The following is a 9360-nucleotide window of genomic DNA, read 5'->3' on the forward strand; positions in this document are numbered from 1 at the left end:
AGACTGAATGTCATGGACAGAAATATAAAGGAGTTGGCCTTTGACCCATTGCTTACCCCTGTATTTTTGATTTATGAGGGGAGTCGAGAGTTATGGCAAAAGGCAGAAAAGTGGTGTTAAGATGATGGGGCATGAATGACAAAGTCCTGCTCGTTTCTCAGGTTGTAAAAGTGTTTTAACTCATTCTACACCCAGCCCAGGACAGAGAGATTCTCATTCACACATTACCATTCTCAGTGTTTATCACATTTCCTAGTTTCTTGCAAATTTTGAAATCCTGATCAATATGCCCAAAGCAAATAACTATAAAACCAAGATGTGAAAATGATTTTGAAAGCTATTGAACCGCTGATGTTTATGTTCAATAAAAGCTGGTGTATGTCAATTATTGTGACCTAATGGTATCATCATTGCCCCATCGACCAGTCACAGCACAGAATGTTCAGACATCACCACGGTTGTGTAGCAATTTCTGAAACCGTAGCAACGGAATCTTCTAACATCACTTCAGCTGGAAATGCAACAATCCCTGAAGCCAGGGCGACAGCCTGGTGCCATTACAGCCAAACTGACAGAACGTACAGGGATGGTCTCAGTCGATATCCTCGTCACGACACTCTACCAACTGAAAGAGCATCCGCGGTTGGCTCAAGGAAGTGAGTGTCCCTAACCTTTGCCGATCTTAGGAGCAATCTTCGAAGGGGAGGGGTGGGGGGGTGGGGGAGGAGACATGTTAACAACCCTGACGTATCCCAAATCTGGGAAAAAACACAAAACAAATTTGGGTGTCGGATTCTGGGCTTGCATTTTAGAAAGGATGTGACGATTGTGCTCATTTGGTTTTGAGTCAGCATCAGGAGATACAGTGGTGGGTTTAACCTGGTTCAAAAGACCCAGTGCACTACACTGCAGGATAATCAGATAAAATATTTTACACCGAACCACCTAAAGAAATATTCCAAAGCTTGGTCAGAGAGGTTGGTTTTGGGAAGAAGGGGAGGCAGTCCAACTGACAACACTGTGCTTTCCGTGACTATCTTTAAGGCTGAGATTTTTCATTTCTCAGCAAAATTGGGGGATATGGGGATGATGGGAAGGGAAATGTAGTTGAGGGAGAAGACCAGGCATCTTCTGACTGAATATCCAAGCAGACTTGTGCGCTGTGATAATGCAGCTTCCTCGTTACCTTTCTAAAATTCATTTCTGGAATATGGCCATCACTGGTTCGGCAAGCATTCGTTGAACTTCCCTCATTGACCTTGCGAAAGTGGTGGTGAGCTGCCTTCTGGAACCGCTGCAGTCCCTGAGGTGTAGGTTCACCCATCGCGCTGTTAGGGAGGGAGCTCCAAGAATTTGACCCATCGACAGTGAAGGAACGGCTGATAGATTTTCAAGTCAGGCTGGTGAGTGATTTGGAGGGAAACTTTCAGGCGGTGGAGTCCCCAGGTATCTGCTACTTTTGTTGTTCTTGTTCGTAGTGGGTTTGGAAGGTACTATCTCAGTAACTTTGGTGAGTCACTGCAGTTCATCTTGTACACACGCTGCCACTGTTCGTTGGTGGTGGAGAGTTTGAATGTTTGTGGAAGGAGGAGCAATCACGGGCTGTTTTGACCGGGATGGTGTCGAGCTTCTTGAGTGTCGTCAGAGCTGCACTCATCCAGGCAAATGGAGAGCATTCCATTACACTGCAAACTTGTGCCTTGTAGATGGTGGACAAGCTTTGGGGGGTCAGGAGATGAGTTACTCGCTGCAGAATTCTGACCTCTTGTACTTGTCAGTACAGTAGCACAGTGGTTAGCACTATTGCTTCACAGTGCCAGGGACCAAGGTTCAATTCCTGCTTGGGTCACTGTCTGTGTGGAGTCTGCTTGTCCTCCGGGTGCTCTGGTTTATCATAGAATCATAGAGCTTACAGTACAGAAGGAGGCCATTCGGCCCATCGAGTCTGCACCGGCTCTTGGAAAGAGCACCCTACCCAGGCCCACATCTCCACCCTATCCCCATAACACAGTAACCCCACCCAACATTAAGGGCAATTTTGGACACTAAGGGAAATTTAGCATGACCAATCCACCTAACCTTCACATCTTTGGACTGTGGGAGGAAACCAGAGCACCCGGAGGAAACCCACGCACACACGGGGAGGATGTGCAGACTCCGCACAGACAGTGACCCAAGCTGAGAATCGAACCTGGAACCCTGGAGCTGTGAAGCAATTGTGCTAACCACTGTGCTACCGTGCTGCCATACGTTTCCTCCCATAAGTCCCGAAAGATGTGCTTGTTAGGTAATTGGGCATTCTGAATTCTCCCTCGGTGCATCCAAACAGGCGCCACCGGGCTTTTCACAGTAACTTCATTGCAGAGTTAACGTAAGCCTACTTGTGACAATAATAAAGATTATTATTATAGCCACAGTATTTACATGGCTAGTCCAATTCAGTTTCTGGTCAATGCTCCCCAGGATGTTGACTAATGTACTGGATTAAGGACTCACATTCAAAGTCCCATTCCTGGACTATTATGAGCACTGTGCAATATTTGGGGTTGAGGGAGAGGCCAGAGTGGAAAAATTGCCTAATTTCAAACAAGCGAGACTTTTGAATGCCCCCTTTGCTCTGCAAAGCAACATGTAGAAACGTGTCATAGATAAGCCATATTGGAAAGGACAGAAAAAACCTGAGCTATCAGGTGTAGAACAACCACTCCCTGGTTTTGACGAGGGGCAAAGGACAACTAGTTCAAGAGGAAGAGAGTAAGCCGACTTATTGGTGCCAATCAAACAGTCATGTCTAATTGGTTCAATTCATGTCATTTCTCCTGCCTTCATTTCCCTCTCCTATTGGGCGAACAGCCTTGATATTAATCTTGGCAGCATGATTGGTCAAGAATTATGTCAATCATCTAGTTTTATCAAAAAGGGCCAGCCCAGCCACTCCCCAATTGCCGTTTGGGAATCCCCATTGTTTTCTTCAATTCTTCCAAGAGAAACAGTGATTTACTTGTACTTCTCGAGATTCAGAATACTGTATTCACAGCTCACAATGCACCTCGCACTGCGTGATAGCTGTATCGGATCTGCACCTCTTCAGTTTGCAAGGGTGACCCAGAGCTTACTGTCTCTTTTGACATGTTCATTCCCCACCTTGTCCTCATGTTCCTCTCTATTTCTCATGTCACCCAGTCATTTACCGATTAACCTCCCAATATAAACTTGAGTGACAACGCCCCTCATCTTTTGAGCAGACATATGCCAGTCTTCTAGACGCCACACGGAGTCCAATAATTTTAGACTAATTTCTGTCTGCCGTTTCATTTCCTTTTTTTCTTTGCCGGTTTTGTTATTACTGTCTGATTTCTCCCGGCTTTTGCTTCTGGGCGGCATTGGTCAAGCTTCTTTTGAAATTCTCATCCTTGTGTTCAAATTCCTCGAAGGCCTTGGCCTCTCCTCCCAACTCCTGTAATCTCCTCAAACCTTCTGTGTTTTTCTCATTCCCGCCCCTTTCAGGCATTCCTGATTTTGATTTCTCTGCAGTTGGTGGCTGGGCCTTCCATTGCCTAGGCCTTAAGCCCTGGAATTATCCCCCTGTGCCTCTTGACCTCACTTTCTTCCTTTTAAAGATGCTCTTTAAAGTCTACTTCATTGAGCTGATAGCTCCTTATGTGGTTTTGTCATGTTTCATTCTCTATTGTTCCTGTGAAGCATCTTGGGATATTTCATGACATTAATAGCACCATGTGTTGTTGTTGCGCGTCGCTCTGGATTCTGAGCTCGGGTCTCTACCAGGATTTGAACCCACAACCTTCTCACTCCGGGGCGCTATCCGAGAAGACACCTCGCCCTGTCCTTGCTGCTTTCCGAAAAATCTCTGCAAAACTATCCATTGATTCCTGCCTTTGATTCCCTACCCAAATCTCTTCATCGACCTCCATCGTGCCCAAGGCTACCCATGCCCCCTCCTCGGATCACAGAATGAGGCCATTCAGTCCCTCTACTCTACCCAAGGCACCTTTCACGAGATATGTGGAGGTATTGCGCAAATGCAGGCTGTCTTTAATTATTGTGCACTTCTTTTATTTCCCCTGTTACCGTGTTTTATTGTATTTGCTTTCAGAGCATAGAGCAATGAGACGAAGAAGGCAGAAGCGCAAGGCACGGAAAAGACTGTCGCTGAGGCAAATACCGGTGAAGTTAACCTTCCCGCTGTGGCGGTTCCCCTTCAGGGGCTCGCTTCTGAAGCCAGTGCTGCCGATGAGGGGGGTGCCCGGTGTGAGGCGTTTCGCCGGGAAGCCCCTACTACCCAGCCGTTGCCTGCAGGTGAAGAGTTCCCGGCTGAAGGTAGAAAGGAGGCTGCCGCACGTGAAAGTAGTCAAGAGGCCGCCGGGAAGGCTACCTGGCGGCAAGGCGACAAGGAAAATGACAATGAGGTGTCTCTCCGGCAACGTCTCGCCGTCGTTCCTGAGGAAGAGGTTGGGGGTGAGGAATGTCACTCAGGAGCCTTCTGTCCCAGCAAGGCGATCCCCAGCCAGTATAAATCTTCTTTATGCTTCTTAATATGGTATTTACTGCAACAAAGCAACAAAGCATATGTTCCATGGAGCCCTGTTAATTCTAATTGTTATTGAATTACAAAGAGGAATAAAAGCTTACAATAAATCAATGTTGCATAATATTCTAACTGATTTCTCTGTGAGATGCAGGAGCAGGCCCTTTTGAACCACTTCCACTGATCTTGTACTTCAGCTTCCCACACTATCCCCATAGCCCTTAAGTTCCCGAAGCAGCTTGGGAAAAATTATCAATTTCTGACATGAATATATACTCGATGAGCATGGATGCAGAATGCCAAAGATTCTCAACCTTTTAAGTGATGATGTTTCTCTTCCTCTAAACTGTGTCCTTATTTAAGGAGATATACGTTACCATGGTCTGTACTCGATGGAGTTTAAAAGGTTGAGCGGGAATCTCATTGAAACTTACTGAGAGGCCTGGATAGAGTGAGTGAACGTGGAGAGGATGTTTCTACTAACTAGTAGAGACTAGAACCCGAGGCCACAGACTCCGATTGAAGGGACGATCCTTGAAAGCAGAGATCACGAGGAATTTCTTTAGCTCGAGGGTGTGAATCTGTGGAACTCTGTGCTGCAGAAGGCTGTAAAGGCCAAGTCACTGAGAATCATAGAATTTACAGTGCAGGAGGCCATTCGGCCCATCAGGTCTGCACCGGCTCTTGGAAAGAGCACCCTACCCAATCCCACACCTCCACCCTATCTCCATAACCCAGTAACCCCACCTAACACAGGGCAATTTTGGACACTAAGGGCAAATTAGCATAGCCAATCCACCTAACCTGCACATCTTTGGACTGTGGGAGGAAACCGGAGCACCCGGAGAAAACCCACGCAGACACTGGGAGAACGTGCAGACTCTGCACAGACAGTGACCCAGCGGGGAATCAAACCTGAGACCCTGGAGCTGTGAAGCAATTGTGCTAACCACTGTGCTACCGTGCTGCCCAAAGTGTTGAAGTGTCTTGAAGACAGAGATAGATAGGTTCTTGATTAATAAGGGGATCAGGGGTTATGGGGAGAAGGCAGGAGAATGGGGATGAGAAAATATCAGCCATGATTGAATGGCAGAGCAGACTCGATGGGCCGAATGGCCTAATTCTGCTCCTATGTCTTATGGTCTTATTGGAGGCAGCGCAGAGAAGGTTTACTAGGATGATCCCGGGTATGGTGGGACTGCCATATGAGGAAAGATTAATCAGGTTGGGTCTTGGAATTCAGAGAAATGAGAGGTGATATGATTGAAACATACAGGCCAGGATTCTCTCACCCCACGCCGGGTCGGAGAATCCCCGGGGGGGTGCGGGAATCGCGCCAAGCAGGCCCACTGATTCTCCGCCAGCAATTCTCGGGCACCCGCGGACCTATGTTACTCCGCACCGGGCCCCTGTAGGGCTCCACCATATTGCCCGAGGGCCGGCGCGGAGATGGGAACCCACGCGCATGCGCGGGCTCACGCCGGCCGTTGTGGGCCAGCTTTCAGGCGCCGGAGCTGCGGACACCACTCCGGCACAGTACTGGTCCCCGAGGAAGGGGTGAATACCGACCACTTGAATCCCGTTGACGCCGGAGTGGCTCGCGCCGCATTTCACGCCGGCGTCAGAACGTGGCCGTGGGATTGGAGAACCCTGGCCCTTAGTTTCTTAGGGGGTTGGATAATGTTGGGAGGATGTTTCCACTTATGGGACATAGTCCCATAGTTTCCACCAGAGGACATAGTCGCAGAATAAGGGGGAGCTGATTTAAGACGGGATTTGAGGAAAGATTTCTTCTCTCAAAGAGCGATCTTGCAACTCTTTACCCAGGAAGCTGTGGGGCCGAGTCCCTGAACAATATCAAGGCTGAGATTGAGAGGTTTTTATTTCTGAGGGGAATTAACGTTTACGGCAATAAACAGCAACTTAGTGAGTGCTGGATCAGACATAGAACATAGAATTTACAGTGCAGAAGAAGGCCATTCGGCCCATCGAGCCTGCACCGGCCCTTGGAAAGAGCACCCTACCTAAGCCCACAACACCACCCCATACCCGTAACCCAGCAACCCCACCCAACCCCTGTGGGCACGAAGGGCAATTTATCATGGCCAATCCACCTAACCTGCACGTCTTTGGACTGTGGGAGGAAACCGGAGCACCCGGAGGAAACCCACGCACACACGGAGAGAACGTGCAGACTCCACACAGACAGTGACCCAAGCCGGGAATCGAACCTGGGACCCTGGAGCTGTGAAGCGATAATGCTAACCACTGTGCTACCGTGCCGCCCAATTAATTTATTAAATGGTGGAGCAGGCTTGAAGGGCTGGGTAGCTTACCGCTATTCCTATTTCTTATGGTTTTATGGTCTAACAGTTTTGGTCCCCTTACCTAAAGAAAGACATATTGGAATTGGAGGCAATTCAGAGCAGATTCACAAGGTTGATCACAGGTATGGAGGGATTTTCTTTTGAGGAGAGGTTGAGTAGGTTTGGCCTGTACCTTTTGGAGTTTAGAAGAATGAGACAAACGTATTGTCAGGGGGCTTGACAGGGTCAATGCAGAGTGGTTGTTTCCCCTTGTGGGAGAGTCTAGGACCAGAGAGCATCATCTCAGAGTAATGGGTTGCCCATTTAAGACAACGATGAGGAGGAATTTCTTCTCTCAGGGCAGTGAGTCTGTGGAATTCTTTACCGCAAGAGCTGTAGAGGCCGGGTTGTTCAGTATGTTCAAGGCTGAGATAGCCAATTTTAATTGGTAAGGGAATGGAGGGTTATGAGGATAAGGCGGGAAAGTTGAGTTGAGAATTATCATTTCAGATCAGTCAACGGCAGAGCCAATTCGATGGGCCGAACTAATCCGGAGGAAACCCACGCAAACACAAGGAGAACGTACAAACTACACACAGCCAAAGCCGGAATTGATCCCTGGCGCTATGAGGTAGCAGTGCTAACCACTGTGCTACCATGCATTGCACAGAAGGAGACCGTTTGGTGCAGGTGGGGGATCCCATTTTTTGCCTGTTGCTTTTAACCTCCAACATTTAATGTGTCCAGTGAGTTCAGCATTTTCTTCATTTTGAATCTGAATCTTGGATTCACCTTTGGAGCTTTGAATTCCCAATTGTCTGACATAAAGGGGATGTTCTATCCTCCCCAAAACACACCTCAAACCCAGAGGTTTTAGGTACAGATTGATAAGAGCCACATCTTCCAGAGACCTCCCAATGTCCCTACCCCACCCCACCATTACCTCATAGGCTCCTGCTGGAATCTGAATGGACTAAAAACATAGCCTCTGATCCTGAGGCTAAGTGTTGACGCCGTCGGAAACGCCGTCGTGTTTCTCGACAGCGTCAACGTGGCCTCAGGATCAGCAATTCTGGCCCCTACAGGGGGCCAGCACGGCACTGGATACCCACGCCGCTCCAGCTGCGTCAACTGGGCACCGTGGGGTCTGCGCATGCGCAGTGGCACCGGCGCCAACGCGCGCATGAGCAGTGTCTCCCCTCTTTGCGCCGGCCCCGACGCAACATGGCGCAGGGCTAAAGGGGCCGGGGCGGAAGAAAGGAGGCCCCCAGCCCGACAGGCTGGCCCGCTGATTGGTGGGCCTCGATCGCGGGCCAGGCCACAACAGAGGCTACCCACGGGGTCGATCCCCGCCCTCCCCCCCCACAGGCCGCCCCGGACCCTTCCACGCCGCCGTCCCACCGGCTAAGAGCAGATTAGAACGCGCCGGCGGAACCCGGGTTTTTTGTTACTGCCGCCCGGCCCATCAGGGCCAAGAATCTCCGGGGGGCTCCGCAGACCGATTGCGGAGAATCGCATCCTGGCGTCGGGGCGGCCCCGGGCTGAGAGAATCCCGCCCCCCGACTTCCCACCCACTGACTTCTTGCTGCTTCTCTGCCTCCAGTGGTAGGCTGTAGGGTTGCAGGATTGTCTGGAGCCAAGTACGAAAAACGTTCCAAAGACTCCATTCCTGTCTTCCCTTTTATCATTCTAGGTCCGGTCAATTAACCATGCTGGCCAACCAGTTATCCCGGAGTATTGCCGATCTGCCTATCTACCCACTTGCAGCACAGAGCATAAACTCCATACCAAATTGTTGTTTTCAGATTTTATTTTTATGCGATGTGTGTGTCACTGGCCAAGCCAGCATTTATTGCCCATCCCTAATTACCCTTGAGAAAGTACTGGTGAGCTGCCTTCTTGAACTGTTGCCTGTTCTTAACAAACAAATGAACAACACTATTTAATTCAAACAACCAAAGGGATCTTTTCTCTGCAAACAAAAGCAATCTGCTCAAGCCTTATATCTCTTTCGAATTACCTGGGAGTTTGGGGAGCATATAGTTTCCTGTTGCTTTATCCATGGCAACACTGTGGCTAGTCGGAATTAGCTTGTCAATCCCTTTTCCCCTGCAGTATAAATGATTGTGTTAATTAAAATTTGGCATTCTTGTGTTTGTCCGGGTGAGTGCAAGATGAAACGCTTCGGCAACGTGTCTCTCTTTGCAGCAATATTCATTGGTGTTCTTTCTAAGGGTATGTGCAGACTTGATGGGCCGAATGGCCTCCTTCTGCACTGTAAATTCTATGATAGGAAACTTACTATGCAGGTAATTAGGAAATAGGGCGGGGATGTCACAAGGACAGATATATTGCCGACCATTGGCTGGAGTGTGGGAGCCAGTTCACATATCACAGAATTGTTATGGTGCAGAAGAAGGCTATGGCCCATCGTCTCTGCACCGGTTGTGCGATGAAACCTCCAAGAATACATTTGATTGCAATTGTCAATCCTTGTCCAGCTTTCAT

General features: G+C 48.9%; 1 long non-coding RNA gene across 1 annotated transcript; it reads left to right on the forward strand.

The window, feature by feature from the left end:
- Positions 1–469: 469 nt before the first annotated feature.
- On the forward strand, positions 470–4660 carry LOC140389423 (uncharacterized). The gene is made up of 2 exons (XR_011934390.1): positions 470–656; positions 4115–4660. It is a non-coding gene; the product is annotated as an uncharacterized lncRNA (long non-coding RNA).
- Positions 4661–9360: the final 4700 nt, after the last annotated feature.

The sequence above is a fragment of the Scyliorhinus torazame genome, chromosome 14, assembly GCF_047496885.1.
Source record: "Scyliorhinus torazame isolate Kashiwa2021f chromosome 14, sScyTor2.1, whole genome shotgun sequence".
Lineage (NCBI taxonomy): Eukaryota > Metazoa > Chordata > Chondrichthyes > Carcharhiniformes > Scyliorhinidae > Scyliorhinus > Scyliorhinus torazame.